At 32.6% G+C, this 22,032-nt stretch overlaps 1 long non-coding RNA gene across 1 annotated transcript; it reads right to left on the minus strand.

Annotated features, from left to right (window-relative positions):
• Window positions 1–18,204: 18,204 nt before the first annotated feature.
• On the minus strand, window positions 18,205–19,755 carry LOC133305987 (uncharacterized). The gene is made up of 4 exons (XR_009750833.1): window positions 19,470–19,755; window positions 19,096–19,172; window positions 18,932–18,996; window positions 18,205–18,500 (listed from the first exon to the last, which is right to left on the minus strand). It is a non-coding gene; the product is annotated as an uncharacterized LOC133305987 (long non-coding RNA).
• Between the last annotated feature and the right edge of the window lie 2,277 nt (window positions 19,756–22,032).

The following is a 22,032-nucleotide window of genomic DNA, read 5'->3' on the forward strand; positions in this document are numbered from 1 at the left end:
ATTAAAATCGTAAGATTTTTGAATACCACAAGATTATTTTTTCTTTGTTTAAAATCATGATTGAATACCAACGGATTTGGACGGACTCAAATAATCTTTTAAAATCCTAATCGAATACCACATAACTTTTTTTCAATCCTTTAAAATCCTAATTGAATACCAATGGATTTTTTTACCCAAAAACAATCCATTAAAATCCTTTGAAAACTCAATCCAATACACCCCCTTAAGTCCATATAAATGACCCGTAACTAGGGTTGTAAATAGGCCATGCCCGTTTTAAAAATAGTATAAGCTTGAACTCATTAAGAGGCTTGTTTAGAAATCAAGCCACAAACCGAATTTAGCAGATTTGGCCTCCAAATCTGGCTCGTATTTTCTAATAAATAATATTTTTAATATAATAATATCTTATTATTTTTTAATAAATAATGTTTTATTATTTTTTAATAAATAATATATTATTTTTTAATAAAATTAGTATTTTGTTATTTTTTAATAAAATAATATCTTATGCTTTTTAAATTTTTCATAATATTCCATCTTTTCACTTGGCAAACACATGTTTTCTTAACACTAAATTCCCTCATTTGCAAAATATCAAGTCATGTGAATTGCAATTCTAATCCTTTTGGTGGTGCGGATGAAGCAAAAAAGTCAACAAAATCGAAATCTCTTGATAAAGTTTTAATTATGTTGTTGAACAATTTATTATCTTTAATTTTTTGCTTTGGTAAGCATCATAATTATTATTTTTGTTGAGTGAATTTTTTAATACATGAAAGAGTGGATATATTCTTCATTTTTTTTTTTAAATGTAATCAAGCATTCTACTTCCTTGCCTTTTTTCATTTTGATTTCTAGCAAAATAGTTAAGTTGATAATATTTTGGGTTGTTGTGAGGCATAGAAAAGAAATATATTTCATCAAGTTAAACATATAAAATAAATAAAATAATCATAACTTATATTTTACGGAGTGCAATAGGCGATTTCTGAAGGCTTGGTAGGCTTGAAAAACCAAGCCTTGTATTTTTAAAAAACAAACCAAGTCAAGCTTATAAAATGAAGAGTTTTGATGATAACAAACAAGTTTGGAAGAAGATCTCAAGTGTGATACATCTTACAACAATCAAAAAGAAGATTAAGGAAGCAATTCAACAAGTCAACAAAGACAAAACCATCAAGTCAAATGACCAAGTTCAAAAAGAGATCAAGAATCAAGCCTCAATAGAAGAATCTAAGTCCAAGAACCTACCAATAGTACATTTATAGGATTTAGACTTAAATGTAAAGGTAATTGATTAACATTGCATGAACGAGCTCAATGAACACCTATTTTTATGCATACATCGTCAACATATTTAAACACTTAAAAGATATTTGAAAATCTCATGAAAAACATCCTTGACATGCTTTATAACTTCAAAACATTTTCATTAAGTCAAGGGTTTACATAAAAGTGGTTAGAGGCAAGTTAGAGAGCATTTGAACTCTAAAAGCTGCATTTTTACTTACTGTTAAGAAAGTATTCAAATACTTTTTCTTGACAAGTAATCGAATACTTTTGCTGAAGACAAAAGTAATCGATATAAGTAATCGAATACTTTTTGTCCAGTAAACATTCTAACGGCTATAAACGACTAGTTTCGATCCAACACTTATATATACTCATTTGTTACGTCACTAATCAGTTGAAGTCAGTGTTTTATTAAATATATAATCATTCTTGACCATTCTCCTTGAATCAAACATATCAATTACTCATTCTTTACTTATCTTGATCATAAAATTTCTTTGAGCTCTTTTCTTGTGATATTCATCAATACCTATAAACTTCAACTTGTATAATACGTACTTTGAGAGCACTTAGCCATTGTTAAACACCTCCCTTTGATTTCTTGAATAGATAGGGGAGTGAACCCTTTGAACTTGAGAGGTTGCCAAATACCTTAAGAAATTTGGAGTGAAGCGTAAAGGTATCAAAGAGCCCAAAGTCTTGAAATATTCTAATGGTTTTTCAAACATCCTCAAACTTGATAGTTAGAGAAAGATTGATCGAGTGACTTCAATCTGGACATATGTCACGATGGTGGTGACTGAACCATGATACATCTTGTTTGCAATTTCTCTAACCTTCAACTCTTTACTTCTATCTTAAAATTGCATTATTAGATTGTGTGTATTTGTTCATTAGCTTATATTTATCGATCACACAGTAGTGTCTACACTTACCTTTTTCCTTGTTAAGTCATTTAATTGAAGAAATATTCTTTAAATATCAACAGAGGTATTTTGCGAAAAGATTTTATAAAACTCAATTCAACCCCCCATCTTGAGTATTGAAGCAACTTGTCTAACAATTTATTGTCAACAACTATTATCTATGACATGAGGTTACAAAAGGATCTCAATTATCTAAATACAAATTGACGATAATAGTATAACATATTAAGATAATTGGTAAGAAAAATATAGGTATGTTGGATTGTGTTCTGATTTTTTTCCTTCTTAAAATTGTTTTGTAAAATAATTATGAAAGCATGTGTTTTTTTGTTTTAAAAGTTTAAAATCAAAACACAAAACAAAAATAATTCTCTATATTTAATTCTAAAAAAAAATAGTTACAATTTTAAATTTTTTTACAAAATAGGCATTATCAAATGGGTTTTTTTTTCCCTGAAAACCAAAAAACTATTTTTAGAAACAATATTCAAACAGAGTTATAATCATTGATTTGTATCTGGATGACTAAGATCTTCTTACATATTTTCTTTTTTGGTATTGAAATAAATTTTGAAACATTTTTTTACGCAGAAACTATTCCTAACTATAGAAATAAAATGAAATTATTTCTTTTGAAGAATACATAATATCACATGTGAGCTGTTCGATGATCGAAGAACCTTGTATATCTTAATATAGGGTGTCTTTTATGACAATGGTATAAACCAAAGCCCTTGAGATGCCTCCCTGAGGCTATCAGACGATGAGGAGGGGGGAATATAATGTTTAATGGTTGAGGGGGTTCTCTAGTTGAACAGAGTAACAACTCAAATGTATTCAAATAATACCCTTTTATGTAATGGAGATAGAGTATTTATAGATAGGATCTGGCATTTAATGCATTGAGGGAGGATGAGGCTGGATGGGATGGCCCGATCTGCCGTCCTTGTCTTTTCCATGCCTGAAGGTGTTAAGGCCATTTATCCATCGTATTATGGCCGTATGTTCCGGTAATTGGGGAGAAAAGTCACCTACCTTCTCAGAGAAAGAGGTGATGTGTGGGGTTTTGTGTATGGGCTGGATTGTTGAGACTATGGTTAGGGTCAGCCCAGAATAGAAGCTTTCTAGCTTAATAGCCTGCAGAGTCAGGGTATTAAGATGTATGATGCCAATGTCCGAGCGGATGCACTAACTAGATTGTGGAGGGGCGTGAGCACGCCTTGATCGTCGTCCATAAAGGGAAATAGTTCTAACCGGTCACCAACGATAGGGTGTTTGCTTGGTAGCTGGCTCCTACCGCAGGCTTCTTATATGGTCGCCAAGAATGTTTTGTTACCTTACTTTATAAGGTTTTGCAAATGTGTCGTTTTACATAACCGCATTGTACTTTTCTCGACTTTGATCCTTTATGGCTGGTCGTGGCCACATGTAACATTCTTAGTGGAGGAAATCCACTTTTTTATTAGCTTTTCTCTTGTCTGATGTGGTGGTTACGCTTCAAATTCTGATGCAGTTAATGCGACGCGATGAGGCACATTTAATGCGGCATGCCGATGCATTTGATACGGCGTAGGAGTGTGCTTCCTTAGACATGTGAGTAAATGTATTCCCCGAAATGCATAGTTGAGTTTGTAAACAAAAAAGTTATAAATATAACTTTTCTCATTTTGTTTTATAAAAGAACAATAAAGGTTATATTTACAAACTAAATTGTTTACAAATTCTTATAATCAAATCTTAACCGTTGATTTTCGTCAATCTAACGGTTATAATTATTGAGAATTAACAATTAATTAATAAGTATGACCTAATAAATTATAATCGTTAAAATAATGAAAATCAACTATTAAAATTTAGTTGTAAGAATTTATAAACAATTTAATTTGTAAATATAAAAATGCCCCTAACCTTAGAATCAGTAGTATATTTAAAGGGAAATACAAGTCTCATGTGTAGGAGACTTGTTATCTCATGTTATAGACACAAAGCATGTGGGACCCACTCTTTTAAAAAAAATAAAAAAATAAAAAAATGCTAGCACAACTTTTGATGTATGAGTAGAAAGGGTATGTTATCTCATGTAACATGAGAAAAACATACCCCATATTTAAATGGCATGAGTGCATGCATGACACACATTTCTTATGTGGGTAGTGTGGTATACCGTATACCTAATATTGTTTCTCAAAGGACAGTAGGGTGTTAAAATGAGATGAATTTGAAGCATTAGTTAGGATAATTTGTTAAAGTATGTAGATTCGTCATCAAAATAAAAAAATATTTGTGCATGGTTTGCGCAATACGGACTAGGCAGGTTCGTAAATTTAAAATTAATATAAATTAATTATTGTAATCATTAATATAAATTAATTATTGTAATCATTAATTTTGAATTTTTAATGAAATTAACTTAAATTTTAAATACAAATTAATTAATTAAATTATGTAAAAATAATATTTTTATTTTAATTATATAAATAAGTAAAAGTGATGTAAATAAACATTTCAGCATACATATCTCCTGCAATTCTAAAATAACGTTTTTTCATATTTTGGAGATAAATGCGCAGGGTATTTTAAGATTTTATTTTTCCCTTACAACATTAATTTTTACGAAATATTTTTTCTCCAAATCCCAAAATATCGTGGTTTTGTAATTGCAGAGAATGATTTTATTCCCATCTGGAAAGGAATAACACTAAATCCATATAAATGACCCGTAACTTGCATAAGGCATAAATAATTTATTAACACGAATTATATTTGATAAGCTTCGAGCTCGTTAAAATTTGGCTCAGCCCATGAGAGACAAATTCAAATTGACACGTACGAAATATATTACGTACGTATGCTCAAAAAATATTGAAAATAACAATATTAAATTATCTTTTGAAAGTTAATCTAGGCAAGGTAATCTTTTTTGTTAAATCAAATATTTATTAATTTATAATTAAACTGACTATTAATAAAAGGATGATACTAATGAAAACATTATTATAATATAAATTGAATTTCCATGTTACATGCCTGTTTTTTCTTTTGGACTGAGGTATGCCTTTTTAATTTTTTTTATTTCTTATCATTAAGCATATAAAATAATTATTTTTAAATAAAATTTTCGTCTAAGTTGTGCGAAACTTTTTGAATCCATTTTAAGTAAATACTCATTTTAATTTTCTAAAGAAATAAATGACATCTATTTAGCTCTAAAATTTTACATCGAATTAATTCCTTAATTATAAAAAAGCATCATTTTAGTCTTTCATTCATATTAAAGATAACATTATTTTTATCCTCAGATCAAAAGGCTTATTAATAGTATTTTCATAGTCCATAAATTGATGGATTATTTCAATATTACTTCTTACTATTGAATAATAATATTAATGTCTATTTTGTTTAAAGATTAAAATGATATCGCAAATACTTTTGGGAGGACTTAAAATCAATGTTTATTTTTTTTTTGACATTATTCCTGATATTTGAAATTGCTTTTCTTGGATAATGAGCCATCAAATGCATTAATTAACGATAAGGAAGTCACAAAAAAAAAATAAAAAAAAAAATCAAACGATAAGGAAAATTAATGCCACCGATCAATAAAGAGTAATATTAATTTAAAGAGACAAAAAAAGTTAAAAATTAATAGGAAGAACCATTCTAATTTTAATCGGAGAAAATGATCATATAATTTTAAAAAAGGTTATACTTACAACTTTCTTTTTACAACCTCTTACAACCATATCTTAACACCGTTGATTTTCGTCAATCAACGTTTATCATTTATTATGAATTAATAATTAATTAATAAATTTAATTTGCAAAAATCATAACCGCTGATTGTCTGAAATCAACTGTGTTAACATATGGTTGTAAGAGGTTGTAAAAAAAAAGTTGTAAGTATAACCTACCTCTATAATTTGGCTTTTTGACCCTTTTGCCCCTAATTAAATAATTAATAACCAATTTGCCCCTCCCCCAGAACTATCCACCATCCTGCCCCCATTTAGTCGATTAAGTTGCACTTTTAATCGACTAAATGGGCTAAACTCAGAAATTATGAAACACGAATTTTAGTCGACTAAAAACTCACCTTAATCGACTAAATTGTTTGCACTTTTAGTCGACTAAGAACATTATTTAGTCGACTAAAGATCGCAAAAAACCCTATATCCATACCTCTCTTGGCCTCATTTTCATTATATTCGAAATCAAAACTCCTCTCTTGGTCCCTTTATCTTGTTTGTCAGCTGTGAACCTTCCAATCACCCTTCCATTTCATCCCACCACCTCTAAGGCATAGTAATTGTGAAATCATTGTCATTTTCCTTTATTTCTCAATTGTTTCCCCCAAATCCGAACCCTAACCCCTAAAATCTGATTCCTACCCCCAAAATTCGTGTGAAAGATGAGCTCAAGTCCAAACATGTATGTTACCATGATTTACTATGATGGAAAGCATTATGAAGGCCCCAACGGTGTTCAATTTGAAGGAAAAACGAAAATGTTGAAAATCAAATGGGGCACTACGTACAATGAGCTGAAGGGGAGGATTAACCAAAAATTGGGGCTACACGGCAGCCATGGCTCACCCTGATGGTAGCTGAGGTTATGGTAGAAGGCCCGTACATGCAGCTCAAAATATGAACACGACAGTTCAGCCAAGGTCTTAAGATGTGATTCCTCCAACCACCTCACAATGTTAAAACCTTCTTGTTGAAAAAAGGTTGTATCAAGTGATTTGGCCCCACAAATCGGTCGGTTAACAAAGTCACGGACAAAAGATTCATGAACCACCGGGTCATTCTCGAACAAGTATCCGAATGGGAGGTCGACAGCAGCGGGGTCTTCCTCTTGTGGCCTTGACGAAGACGGACGGTCTTGTCGTAGCTTCTGTCGTCTCTCATTTCCAGTGCTAGACGATCTTCTACGGCCAGCCATGGGAACAACTGTACCTACAATGCAAGTGGAAACAAAAATCAATGAACAATAACAATATCAAAAAATTTAAAATTCAATATAAAAAACAAAACCTAATCCTAAAATAAAACAGAAATCAGAAACCCTATCCCTAACCCTAAAACAGAAACAGAAACCCTAACCCTAAACCCTAACCCTAAACCCTAACCCTAAAACAGAACACAAAAACCCATTCCTAAACCCTAAACACTACAACCCAAACAAAACAGCAACATAAACCCTAACCCTAACCCTAACCCTAACATAACCCTAACCCTAAGCCTAAGGCACCACATCAACCCTAACCCTCACCCTCACAACAAACTTAGCACCCTACCCCTAGCCTAAATCCACAAAACCGCAAACAGAAATCAAATGCATGGAGAAAACAAAAAAAAAACTAAACTTAAAACCAAATGCAAGTCAGAATACGTTACCTAAATGTCGATTTCGCAAGTGTGAACCAAGGAAGCTTCAATCGCACCTTCAAGGGTTGAGATTCGGACTTGATTGGAGAGAGGGGACAGAATGGAGCGATTTAGTTGATTAGGGTTTGAAAATAACCCCCTTTGCGAAATGGGGTTTTTTTTAAAAACCTGATCTGCGACATTTAGTCGACTAAATAATGTTCTTAGTCGACTAAAAGTGCAAACAATTTAGTCGATTAAGGTGAGTTTTTAGTCGACTAAAATTCGTGTTTCATAATTTCTGAGTTTAGCCCATTTAGTCGATTAAAAGTGCAACTTAATCAACTAAATGGGGGCAGGATGGTGGATAGTTCTGGGGAAGGGGCAAATTGGTTATTAATTATTTAATTAGTGGCAAAAAGGTCAAAAAGCCTCTATAATTTATCTAATAGTTAAATTACTGTTCTTGTCAATGATGATTCTACATTTCTGATTGGTCGATAACAATTATACAGTGACTATTATGTGAATGGTATTTTTTATTTTTATAGTGATCACTAATATTGTGGTATTTATTGTCAACAACATGAGATTAATACGAAAGAGCATCTCAATTACCTAAATACAAATTAACGATGATAGAAGAATACTTTAAGATAATTGGTAAGAAAAGTATAATCGTTGATTTGCATCTAGATGACTGAGATCTTCTTACATATTTTCTTTTTGGGTATTGAAATAAATTTTGAAATATTTTTTTACGCAGTAACTACTAATCCTAACTATAGAAATAAAATGAAATTATTTCTTTCGAAGAATACATGATATAACATGTATGATTATCACTCATTTTTTAGTGTTGGGTCATTGAGTGATTAAAAATTTAATATTTTTTATCAAGTATTATTACTCATATTATTGTCATAAAAATAATTACCATTCATCTTTTTTTTTTTGGGGGGGGGGGGGGGGGGGGTTATTATCATTCATCTTTTAATAATCAATAATAGTCATAGGAATTCTATATATAAAGATTAATTTTAATTAATATTTTGAAACTGGACTGGTCATTATGAAGACAGATAAATGATTATTTATTGATTCAACTTATAAGTTGAATGGTGATAATCAAATATATAAGTTTAATTTTACATAATCTGTATCAAATAATAAAATAACATAATGATAAAGTAACATACGTATTAAGTTCAACAACATTATGCATAACATTCATAAATTCACAATATTAAGAATCATATTTAAAAATAAGTTTAAATATGACACTAAATCAACGTCGTCTAACCATTAAAAAATTCTCAAAATTGCATCTATGAGCCATTTTGGGAAAATAAATAAAAAATGCTCCAAACTGTAATGCAATGCATCCTTGCAAGTTGCAACGCAGTTTAGAACGAAGAAGTGAAGAATACCTGCAGGGCTGCATTGAAGCCGCTTGGAATTGTGATTGGAGGGAACATCCCAAATTATTAATTAATTGACTCAGACTAGTTGGTGGCAAATAACACATCTGCAATTCTGCATAATATTAAGATACATTTTATACATTTTTTTAGTAAGTTTTTTTTATACATATTTTAGTAAGTTTAATTTAGATACATTTTCATTCTGTTTTTCTTTTTTAAACATGATATCTAATTTTATATTAACATTTTATTTAATGAGTTTCACTAAATTAAAATCACATAACATGTTAAACTTATTAAATAATGTAGCTTAAATAATTAGATGCAGTGCAAGATTTATTTACAATATGCATGTACTCATATATCATTGGATAAAATTTGTCACAAAATATTCTTTTACCATAAAATAGAATTAAACATAAATAAAAAACGAATAACACGTTTGAATAGGGATGTGCATGCGGGCTTGTCAGGGGCCCAAGGCTTACCTTGCTTTAAGTTTGGCTTAGCCTGACTTGTTTAATAAATAGAACGAGTTCAAATTTTAAAATAAGTTTGTTTAGCAAACTAGCCCAAGCCTAATTTAATAAGGCTTCGCTTGAAAGCCCGTGAGCTAACCTGATATATTATTATAATAAATAATATATTTTTATGTCATTGAATCGTTAACCCTACTTTTTTAACCCTAATTTTTAGGGTTGTCTACTTGCACTCTCTCACGGTCACAGTTTTACAAACAAGCTCTTTGATTATTGATCTCTCTTTTCCTCCCTCGGTCACTCACTTTTTTGCGGCTTTACCCCAAACTTCTCTATTTCATGAGTTGGATCAATGTTTAAGAAGAAATTGTGAAACTCATTATTCGATCATAAAGTCCCGGCTTTAATGTATATTGAATTAGTTCCAAACTAGCCCATGAATCGAATCTCTAATGAAAGAATTGAATGTATTGAAAATGTTTTTTTTTTGTTCCGGGTGGATAGAATGAAAGATGTAATTATATGTGGACTGAGTGAGTTTATGATTATTTTTCTCTGATGAAGGAATACATATTCGATGCATTTATAGTCTCAACATTTGGACGTATATGAATTTGAAAAAAAATATATTATTAATTATAAATGAGCCAAGCCAAGTCTTTAATTTTTCATAAACAAGCTAAGCCAAGCCTAGAATTTAGCTAGTACTAAACTAATGAGTCAAGCTCAAAATATTGTTTTATAGATTTGGCTCGATCATTTAAGTTAAAACTTGGCTCCGGCCATCTCATTTACACCCCTATATTTGAATTAGCTTATTTTAGTGTGTGTTTTTGTTTTTTTTAAGTTTTTAATCAAAAGATTCTGACTAGGTCACCAATTGCATTATAAGTTATAGATTGGGGTTGGAAGAAAGAAATATAAATTATAGCTTGATGATCTTCTGATGTATAGAAAATCAATCAACTTTTTTTTTTGGATAATTAAATGGTAAAAAGGAAGAAATAAAGGAAGAAATTTGACGATCTTTTGACTAAAGATTAATCAACTTGCTTATTGGTGGCACTAATTTCGATTAATTGTTTCTTAAGAACAAGATACATCACTTAATTTGCCCATTTCTCCCCTTAGATTTGATTCTTTTTCTTTTGAACAAACTGCTGCGATATGATTTGTGTTTGGTGAAAAAGAAAAGATAAAAAGATGGTAGGCGAGAAATCCACGGAATTAATATGATAATTTAATAAAATCACATTTGTATTAGATGAAATGACATAGATACCCTTACATTCGAGGAGTTGGAAAGTGGATAAATGAATGCTATTATGCAGTGGCGGACGCAGGAATTTTAATAAGAGGGGACGAAAATAAAAAATAATATCACTTCACTTACTCTTGCTCTACGTGTTTTCATATTATTAAACTCATATATAATTGAATCCGTGCTAAAATTCAAAATAATTTATTTTTTAATGTATGTAATCAAAGATAGTCTATGACTATACATACATGCAATGATCTTAGGAAGGTGGAAGTTGATTTTGCTAGGCTCTAGATATATATATATATATATATTTTAATACACAGCCAAAATCGAATTTACACATGCAAAATCGAAAGGCTAAAGAATGAGGTTGGTAATGGACAGAACACGGAAAGGAGAGAGAGAGGATGATATGATGTTCTCAAGGAAAAATATGGGTAAGAGTGTGGGCAGAAACATGGGGAACTGAGTGACCGTTTGGTACGAGGCATTTTTTAGGATTTCTAGGAAACTGGGAGTGGTAATCATATTTACCCATGTTTGGTACAAGTTTTTTAAAATTTTCCCGAAAATCTGATTTTTCCGGGATTTTATTTTGTGAGTAATTTTTTTTGAAAATACCATCCAGGGGGTGGTATTTTAGAATTTCTATGGCAAGGAAAAATTTAATACAACTAAACATAGCATTAAGAAAATTAACCTGATATTTTCAGGAATATTTTAGTCTACCAAACACATTTTTGCTAACGTTCCCAGAAAACTCATCTTCTTATCATATTCCTGAAAATCGTAATTTCCGGATAAATTTTTTTTTCTCCTTTATCAAATGCCCCCTGAAAGAAAAAAACGTGTACAACACGATAATTTCATCATCACACTTTTCTACATATATTATAAAAAAAAATTCTCAAATTTTAGAGGGGGGCGGGGACCCACCCTAGCCCCCTACTGGGTCCGCCCCTGCTATTATGTCAAAAAACACATGATGATGGCAATTGCTTCACCAGAAGAATAAATAAATATATGCGAATATTTCTCAATTTGCTTTTATCTTCGGTCACCTCAAAATTACATCGTTTTGTTTATTTACTTCCTTATATTAATTGATTCACCTTTGAATGGTAGTGATTCTATTTTTCTCTCTCTTCCTTTATCACTATTGATCCATCTTTATACGGGTATGATTTAGTGGCCGAAGATAAAGTTATCTCAAGCAGCTTAAGAAATGATAAGCCCTAAAAATCTATATATATATATATATATATATATATATATATATATATGAGGTATATATTTCTGCAGCTGCTGTACGTGCAACAATAAAATATTTGCCATATATATACGTAAAAGCATTAAATGTTGAGAATCATAACCATACAAAAGATAAAAACATTAAATGTGAGGAATCATAACCTTACACCTGTCGTTGATGTACGTAAAGCGACTGCAGAAATGACATATATATATATATATTATACCAATATAAAAATAATAAGTCTTATATAATCTTATTTATTGATTTTCATGCATTATTAAGTTACGTTCATTCATTTTTAATAAATTATTATCGTCAAAAATACAAAAATTAACCGCTCAAATTTGATATAAGATTTATTATTCTTACCATCAGTGTAAAAATATTTTATCCCATCCATATAATATATATATATATATATATATATATATATATATATATATTATTTATATATGTATGTATGTACCATTATACGTTGGTTTTTTTAAAAAAGAATAAGAAGAAAAAAAGTTCCAATGTTTGATCCTGTTTCCGAACGTTGGATCCCTAAAATTTAAATCATTGCAGAGGTTAGCTTTGTGCTTTTTCATGTATCGTTTTACAGATTGCGCCCCCTTTCATGGACCACACAAAGAGGACCCTCTTGTTTCGATTTCTTTTTCTCATTATATTATTGATTCACTTTGATAGGCTTTTTTTTAGGTTGGTTGGTTAAAGTTGGATGAGAAGAGACTTCATCTACAAGCATGCACGAAGTAGCTATCGCCTATTACTATTAGTATTGAGTTTGTTCTTCATCGAGAGAGAGAGAGAGAGAGAGAGAGAGAGAGAGAGAGAGAGATAACAAATGGATCATGACTAATTATGAAATGATTTTCCACTAGTTTGAATTCTACATGTTAGCAATACATGCCTTCAACGATGTAGATAGGAGTATAGGACTATGTGTGTATTTGTTGATAACTTATACATTTTGGATGAAAGTAACAAACACCAATATGTGTAGAGATTAGAATCCTTAAATTGATTAATAAATGGTCTAGTTGGAGGGAGTTATATATTAAGCGACCGATATAATGAGCCTCTCGCAACTTTGTATATATATGATCCAGTTCAAATCATCTCTAAGTAAGGAATCCTTTATAAAAAAGGAGTTTCACCTCGTATTTACACACATTGAATTTGAAACCCTACCTCTTATATTGTCATTTCCTATGATGCATGGGCACTGACACGGGACACGACACGACATGCCGACACGTTAATTCTAAAAAATGGCATATTTCGCCACGTTGGGACACGTTTTGATATTAAATAATATTTTTAATATATATAATATAATTTATATTTAATACTTATAACAGTCCATAATAAGTCATATAACCAATCAAATATTCAAAATTTATAACATAAATATAAAAAAAAATCGTACCTTGTTAATTTTTCATGTCAAATTTCATAACAAAAAAAATTTATTTATAAATGATTTTTTTATTTTTAGTTAATAAAAAAAAGTAAGACTAAAAACAAAAACGTGTCGGAACGTTGACCACGTGTCGAAAAAAGTTGACTGCGTGTCGGAAAAACGTGTCAGAGAATTGACCATGTGTCTCAAAATGTTGACTGCGTGTCGGAACGTGTCGGAGGGTGTCGGAGGAATAAATCTTTGGTACTACTGTTACACCAAAGATTCAGTGCATCCGAATAAATCTTTGGTCCTACTGTTGCACCAAAGATTCAGTGCATCCCACCAATAAAAATATGACATATCAGTAAAAATTTACTTTTTCTGCCAATTTTTTTTTCTCTTTTCTGATGTGTAATGCTCTTATTGATAGGATGTACTGAATCTAAGTACAACAGTAGTACTAAAGATTTATTCGTGTCGGAGAGTGTCGGTGTCATACACGTATTTTTTTTATAAAAAAGCCGTGTTGGGGTATTAGAGGTCATTACACATATATACCACCCTAGCATTTTCCCATCATGTATAGTGATCTGCTGCAACTTACGGTCATTTTCTCTACACACACCGTCAACCCACGATCCAAAATCAACCCTTGATTCACTAAGATCATAGAGCGTAAATGAGGGATAAATTAGAATGGGATGCATGTCTAGAATGTTGCCGGGTAAAAAGGTCGATGGATAAATTAAATTAGTTGAGCTTGACCCTTGATGAGTGGAGAAAAGATGGGTTGAAAAACAAATCATACAAGCCTCGCTGAATGCCAAAATGTTGACAGGAAAAGAAAAAGTTAAACATTATTTACATCTCTTGACGTGAAAGATAAAGTTTTGTTGCGCATGATTGATTGGGGTCCATATTGCCATTGTCAATTTGTCATTGCACACTGGAATGAAATCAATGGATCCATATATATGATCATTCACGCATGCCAATGCTATGCTATTGCTAAATGTTTGATATTTGCGTACCTCTTTTCTTATTTCTTCTGTTGTTGGGAAATTCGTTCCCTCAAACTCCAATGTCAAGCGAGTCCAGGGGAAGTCCGTGGCGGGAAACCACCACCAATGAGCTAAGGCTACACCAACCGTAGCAAGTGGATCCGACACCATGTCTCAACCCAAAACCTTAAAGCATTGGGTTCATGGGTCCTTTCACTTATATACTCTTCACTTAGCTCATTACCAACCAATATGGGGCTCATCACACTTGAATATCTCAACAATCTCCCCCTCAAGTGTGAAACCCACCATTGGTATGCTCCCTCTCAACCGAGTACCCGAAACGCAAAGTACTCGACCCGTCTCCTAGCCAATCACTAGGCTAGCTCGAGCCCAATCCGGCTCTGATACCACTGTTGGGAAATTCGTTCCCTCAAACTCCAATGTCAAGCGGGTCCAGGGGAAGCCTGTGACGAGGAACCACCACCAATGAGCTAAGGCTACACCAACCGTAGCAAGTGAATCCGACACCATGTCTCAACCCAAAACCTTAAGGCATTGAGTTCATGAGTCCTTTCACTTATATACTCTTCACTTAGCTCATTACCAACCAATGTGAGGCTCATCACACTTGAATATCTCAACATCCACTGATTCGCTTATCACTCGGGTTGTTACCTGCTTCTCCATACAATCTCATGAACAACCTTTCTTTTTCAGTTTATAGAGAAAGTTATTGCTTCTTACAATTCCATGTAATAAAGGAAGCGAAAGATCATATAAACAAAGGATTTTATGAATCTAATGTTGCATGATATACTTCTTTGTATCATGTTATAGACATATAAACATTGTGAATCCCATTGCATATTTTTTAAGTGTATAGAAAAAAGAAATTGTGTCATATATCATAACACTTCTATTTCCCATAAACAAAATGTATTGTTGTAAGAGTGAGTGGAATCAGTAAATTCTCTTCATGAGGTTATCCTGAATTATTGCGTTTGAACTCTGGGTCAATATTTAATAGTTCATTTTTTCTAAATGCATAGAATTAATGTAGGTGCTACGCTTTTAAAATTCTAGTTAAAAGTTAAAACTAACCTAAAGTTTTTGCCGTACTTTTTTATAATGAGTTTAAAAATCAAGTAATGTAAATAAAATGATTTTCAAATAAATTTCACCTTGTGATCTATAATTGGTAGGTATTGTGAAAAGGCAATGTCAAGATATATCGATAGCATAATTTGTGTTTGTCAAATTGCTTCAACAATATATGATTCCATGAAATGCATGTAAGAAATGAAAATGCCTAAGAACATGAAGTTGTGAATACAATAATGAAATCAAGAAAAAATATTTATTTTTTTTAGTTAACACAACCCTAGTTATCTCTTTGAACCAGTGAAACACGATGTCTTTAAGATAATTTGCTCTCTACCATATCCAAGAACAAAAAATAATTATCTCCTAAGTTCCCAACATATGACAAATTATCTTTATTGTGATTGTCTCGTTGGCAACACTGCTGTAACAAAAGCCCATTCGAACTCAATAAAATGATAGACTTCTCACATGGAGTGAGAAGACTTAATATGATATGTATGTAGGGTAAAACCAAAAGAAAATAGAAAAAAAAATGATATAATTTTCCTGAAATTCTTTATTTTTTATTAAAATATGAAAGGTAACGATTTAAATGATAAGAAAACACTTATTTTTCAACTTCTTATTAGTGCCATGATTATTTAAAAATTTATTCCAACATGTATTTGCTAATTGTTATCCGCGGTTGTGGAACAATCTATCATCCTACTAAAATTGCCCTCTCTCTTTTTTTTTTTGGAAACAAAATTCCCGTCTTCAGATTGTCGGTTAACTTAGTTTCAAATTTAGGGCATGTTTAGTGTGATGTATAAGGCCTGATAGTATAAGCTTATACTATACGTTATGACTTTTTCAGTTGTTTAGTGTGACCATCGTATAGTATAAGCTTATACAACAAGACCCCTTTATACATCAAAATGCTGTATAACTTAATCCGGCCTAGGAGTGGTGGATTAGGCATGATAAGGGTTTGATGTATTACTATTGATTCAAGTACAATTCTCAAGAACTAATATATCATTTCACTATTTATATATTAAAATAAATTTTTTTAATATATTAATTTTTTAAATATTGAAGGATATTATCTTATACAATATCATACCAAACGCTGAATATTATTAAAATTTAATCAGGTCTTATACAATCAAGTCTTATACTATCAGATCTTATACTATCAGACTTTATCCTATACTATGCACCCAACGCGGCCTTACAATCTAGCCTTCCAACTTGTTGAATAGCTTGACTCAGGTACAACCCCTAGTAGCAAATGCAACAAACGCATTCAGTTTTGGACTTACTCTTTCATTTTGGGCCCTTTAGACTAATTGGTTGTAGCAAGTAAGATAATTCCTTTTTTCTTTGGGTCAACCCACGAAAAGACTAAGTAAGACCTTTAATTTTTTGTCATTATAAAGGTAGAATCATCCTTTTTAATTTCAGTTTTTTCCATTTTCTTTTTTCTTTTTTGGGAATTTCTATCATGATTTATTGATTATTCGACTAATCCAATCCGGTCATGTAGGATTATAAGAGCAGTAAAGTTCTCCCTTCTAAATTTTTAACACAACGTGTGTAACACCCCGTTCTAGAACCGGTTTGTTAACATCGCATTATGATATTAAGCGCAGTTACAATCACATGGGTTCAATTAAAATCCGGATAAATTTTTCATTTTAAAACGTACCGAACTTATAATACCCAATTTCGTGATCATAACCAAATTACCTTGCGGAAACAGATAAATTAAGCTTAACATCATGTTCATTTTCCATTTTTAAACCTTTAATTTACTTCTTGTTTAGTTCAATACTTCTACTATATTGTAGGTTTCTTCATTAGCTACCTGTGGCTTCAAACCGTGCTCAAATCGGAGCACTGTAGCCCAAGTTAGGACAATTTGGAGCAACACAAGAGAGTGTTGGTCACAGGCCCAGCGCGCTTCAGCGCGCTACCGGGCGCTCAAGCGCGCGCTATCGAGCGCTAAAGCCTCCATCTGGGCGCTTAAGCGCACGGAGGCAGTAAGCATCAGCATTTCCAGTGTGGATGGGCGCTTAAGCGCGCAACAGGGCGCTCAGGCGCGCTAGCCTGGGCGCTCAAGCTCCCACGGGGACGTTTTAGCGCGCAGAGACAGAAGCATCTCCTCCTTCAGTGGCGAAGGGCGCTTAAGCGCGGACCAGGGCGCTCAAGCGCGCAACCCTGGGCGCTTAAGCCCCACCCTGGGCGCTAAAACACGAGGGGGCAGTAAGCCACCCAACTTTCTGCAGCAAGGGGCGCTTAAGCGCACGCCAGGGCGCTCCAGCGCGCAATCCTGGGCGCTTAAGCCCCCACTTGGGTGCTCCAGCGCGAGGAGGCAGAATGCATTGGCACTCGCAGGGGCAGCAGGGCGCTTGGGCGCGCTCCTGGGCGCTTAAGCGCGCTGCCAGGGAATTCCAATTCCCACATTTCTCAAGTCCAAGCCTAGGGGAAAATGCATCCCCATTACAAACCACAAATGTCCATGCCCCAAAACTAAATCCTAGCACTCATCCAACCTCTCCTCATGAGATTTAGCTAGAATTTGGGCAGCATGACCTTTGTTTTCTCATCGTTTACCAGTTTAAACGAAGAGGGTACCTAATTGATTTTCAGCCCAACCAATTCAACAACTCAATACATAACAAGCATGCATATATTGAATTCCAAGTAGGCATCATTTACATTACATATCCTTTACAAATCATAGAACTTAGCTTACAAAACACTATGATCATTCCCTTGGCTCCCATCAACAAAAGGTGTAACCAAAGGCATGAGCATAGGCTAAGTTCATCCAATGAATCAAGATATACAAATGATCATGGGCTTTCAAAATAAAATCCTATACATGTCAACTACAAAAGGCATGCATAAACTCAAAGAAGTGCCATATTTCATGCATAATCTAGGTATGGCCACTTGCCACCAGAGGCTCCTGCAGCATCCTTACCTGAAAGGGGGTCCCCACAACACGGGGTGAGATATACGAATATATCCAGTAAACCAGGGGTCCTTGGAGCATCTCTCCACCCCACAGTTCCATATCAGTGTAATAGCAATAACAATAATAATGCAGTAAATACATATCTATGCAAAGTGCAATACATCTCCAGGAGAAATCCCTCGAGCTCTCAAGCTGTCCTAAGGAAACTCAGATGCAAATAGTCCTACTGGCCAGCTAACTACCAAGTATGATTTACGCATCGTCATGCAACATACCAACATAGGGAAACACCATCCTATGCCACACCAAATGCATACACATACGTATAACAAAGCATTACACTATTTTATTGCATTTATATACACAATCACAACCTCCACCCTTTCAGGGCTTGGTAGAACAGTCAAGGGAATTACACCCAAGGTCCGAAGGCTTACCTCAATGCTTCAGTCGACCTTTGTTCTTCACCAATGTCAACAATACTCTACTCCAAAACCAACACCTACACATGGTGTAATGCAATCAACACATTGCATCCAAGAGTATTTCACAATCAACCATCAATTACTCAATTCAAAGCACAACCCAAGTATGAGCTTACCAATTCCAATGAGCTATTCAAGCTCCATAGCTTGCTCCAATGGTTGATCACTCACGGTTGGTCCAAATGTCTCAATCCTAGACATCACAAGGATCCAATCAATCATTCAACTCACTAATTGTTCAACATGCTAGAATACTAACCAATCCAAGCATGAATTTTCCAATATTATGAACAATTATCAAATGACTATCTAGGCTCATTTCCACCGATTAAATGACATTCCTAGCATTTTCCATAACATGCTCTAAGCTCCATTCTTCCTAGAACATAGCTAATTCGACTACATTTCATAAAAATCCCAATTTACTATTCACAAACCCTAACTCATGCAAATTTCTAGGAATCATGAGGTTCAAGGGTTAGAATCTTACCACCAATGGTCACACAACCAAGGATTGATGGCTCCTCAAGCTTCAATGGAGGTAGAAACTCTCAAAACCCCAATTTTCACCAAAGGGCCGAATTTTTGAGAGGTAATATCTCTCTCCACAATGCTCCCCACTCAAAACAAAGCTAGGATTATGAAAGAGGAGAAGATTTAGAGTGGTTTAGGCTTTTGAATCACTCCAATCGGTTGGGATTTGCTCCCTCCTCTCTCTCTTCTTCTCTCTCCCTTTTTCCTCCTTCTCCTTCTTCTTCTTTCTCCTTCTTTTCTGTTTCTGGCGTCGTGAAAATGGGGAGGGGAATTGGTTGCTTTTTACTTTATGCCACTTAACTTTGTTAAGTGGTTACAAAGCGGGTATCGGTTCATCTATCTATTCAACTCCATTAATTACCAAACTCTACCCAAAAGTCTGGAATATTATTCTAGGAATATTACTATTTTTATTTTTATATTTTGGGCACTTTCACCAGTACCCATTTATACCCCTTAATTTTCACTGAGTACACTTTTTAACTCCAAAGTGACTCAGATTCATTTAATTAAGCCTTATACTTAATTTCACTCAGTAAAACATGCTTAATTAATTAATTACACTTGATTTACTAATTAATTAAGTTGAGCTATTATAACGTGCTGACAACTTAAATTCAAAGCAACTTATTAAGTTGAAATAATTTATTATCAGTTGATTCATATATTTGATGATTTTTCCTTTTTTTTTGTTTAAGAGAGAGGTAGAAGCAGAACTCAATGACCCATATTTAATGAAGGATTGTCTAGGCTTGGGCTGGGCCCAACTGGTTACAGTTGTATACTAAAAACAACACTGCTTCGTTAACGTTTTTGCTAAGGAAAGTTCATTGCAAAACGTTTTTGCTCACAATACTGCTGCTTAGGAAACATCAATTTAGGTTAACTTATTTTTGAAGATAATTATTATTTCCAAAAAATTAATTATTTTTTATTATATATCTCGCCAATCCTTATACCTCACGCAGTGAAACAACAAACTGTTTGTATTTTGAATAATACTAAACACAATGAAATAAGTTTTATTAATTTTGCTTTTATTTTTATATAAACTTTAAAAGATATGTATGGTTTACCAAAAAAAATGTATGAAACAATTTTTCTCCTAGCTTAAAAAAAGAGGAATAATATAAATGATTATTTGTTTATTGAAATGTTAGTTGGTCAAATCATCGTATTCAAATAAGAACTGAATTTGATTTATCAAAAAATGATCTTATCAGCTTCACCAGTTCATTGAATTTTGAAAAGCAAGACAGCATACCAAATCCAAAAAAGGATACATCACCCAAGTCACACTCTATATTTTTTAACGAATGCATTAATGCACGCATTATTATAGTGTTGTTTTCTGGACCCAATATATCCAAACATGTATATCTAAACTTTCTTATATTCGATTTGCTAAATACCAAAATATACTATATTCTATGAGGTAGGATCATTTGATATTAGTGTCAAATTTAAAGTTTGACACCTCATCTGAGAGCTGTTAGATCAAAAAAGACCAACGACTCTGATTTGTAAGCATGTGACACCATTGATCTTTTTTGATCTAACGGCTCTCAGATGAGGTGTCAAACTTTAAATTTGACACTAATGTCAAAGGATCCTACCTTAATATTAAAGTTTAGGGTTAGATCAAAAAAGATCAATGGTGTCACATGCTTACAAATTAGAGTCGTTGATCTTTTTTTATCTAACGGCTCTCAGATGAAGTGTCATTGAGGTTGGATCCTTTGACATTAGTGTCAAATTTAAAGTTTGTAGATCAAAAAAGATCAATGGTGTTACATGCTTACAAATCAGAGTCGTTGGTCTTTTTTGATCTAACGACTCTCAGATGAAGTGTCATTGAGGTAGGATCCTTTGACATTAGCGTCAAATTTAAAGTTTGACACCTCATCTGAGAGCCGTTAGATAAAAAAAGATCAATGGTGTCACATGTTTACAAATCAGAGTCGTTGGTCTTTTTTGATCTAACAGCTCTCATATGAGGTGTGAAACTTATTTTGAACATTTCTACGTTCTAGATAAGATAAATTTGATTTTTTTTATTTTGTTTGTGAATAATAAAGTTGAAATTTGGAAGAAGGAAAAAAAACTGTAAAAATTACAAGCAATTTTAACTCCTAAGCCTAATAGAAAAATTGCTTGTTCATTTACACATAAAAAAAATTTAATGGAGTTTTTCGCTTACCAAAAAAAAAAAAAAAAAGACCAATAGGGTAAGACCATTAAGAAAAGGAAAAACAACATTGTTAAATCAATAATAGGTTAACGTATCTTTAACTTTTTATGCATTATTATTATTATTATATTTATTAGAGAATATTATTTCTTATATTATAGGAGATAATTTTATCTCTTATATAAATACATAAAAGTGTTTTAGACCTATATTTTTTTTTCTCTTATATTTATATAGACTCATATGAATTCAAAATATTTTTATATATACGTAAGAGATACAATTATTTTTTATAATATAAGAAATACTAATTGCTTATTATTATTTA

The sequence above is a fragment of the Gastrolobium bilobum genome, unplaced genomic scaffold (genome assembly GCF_033153095.1).
Source record: "Gastrolobium bilobum isolate Gb01-03AN ecotype WA unplaced genomic scaffold, APGP_CSIRO_Gbil_v1 utg31018, whole genome shotgun sequence".
In the NCBI taxonomy this organism is placed as follows: Eukaryota; Viridiplantae; Streptophyta; class Magnoliopsida; order Fabales; family Fabaceae; genus Gastrolobium; species Gastrolobium bilobum.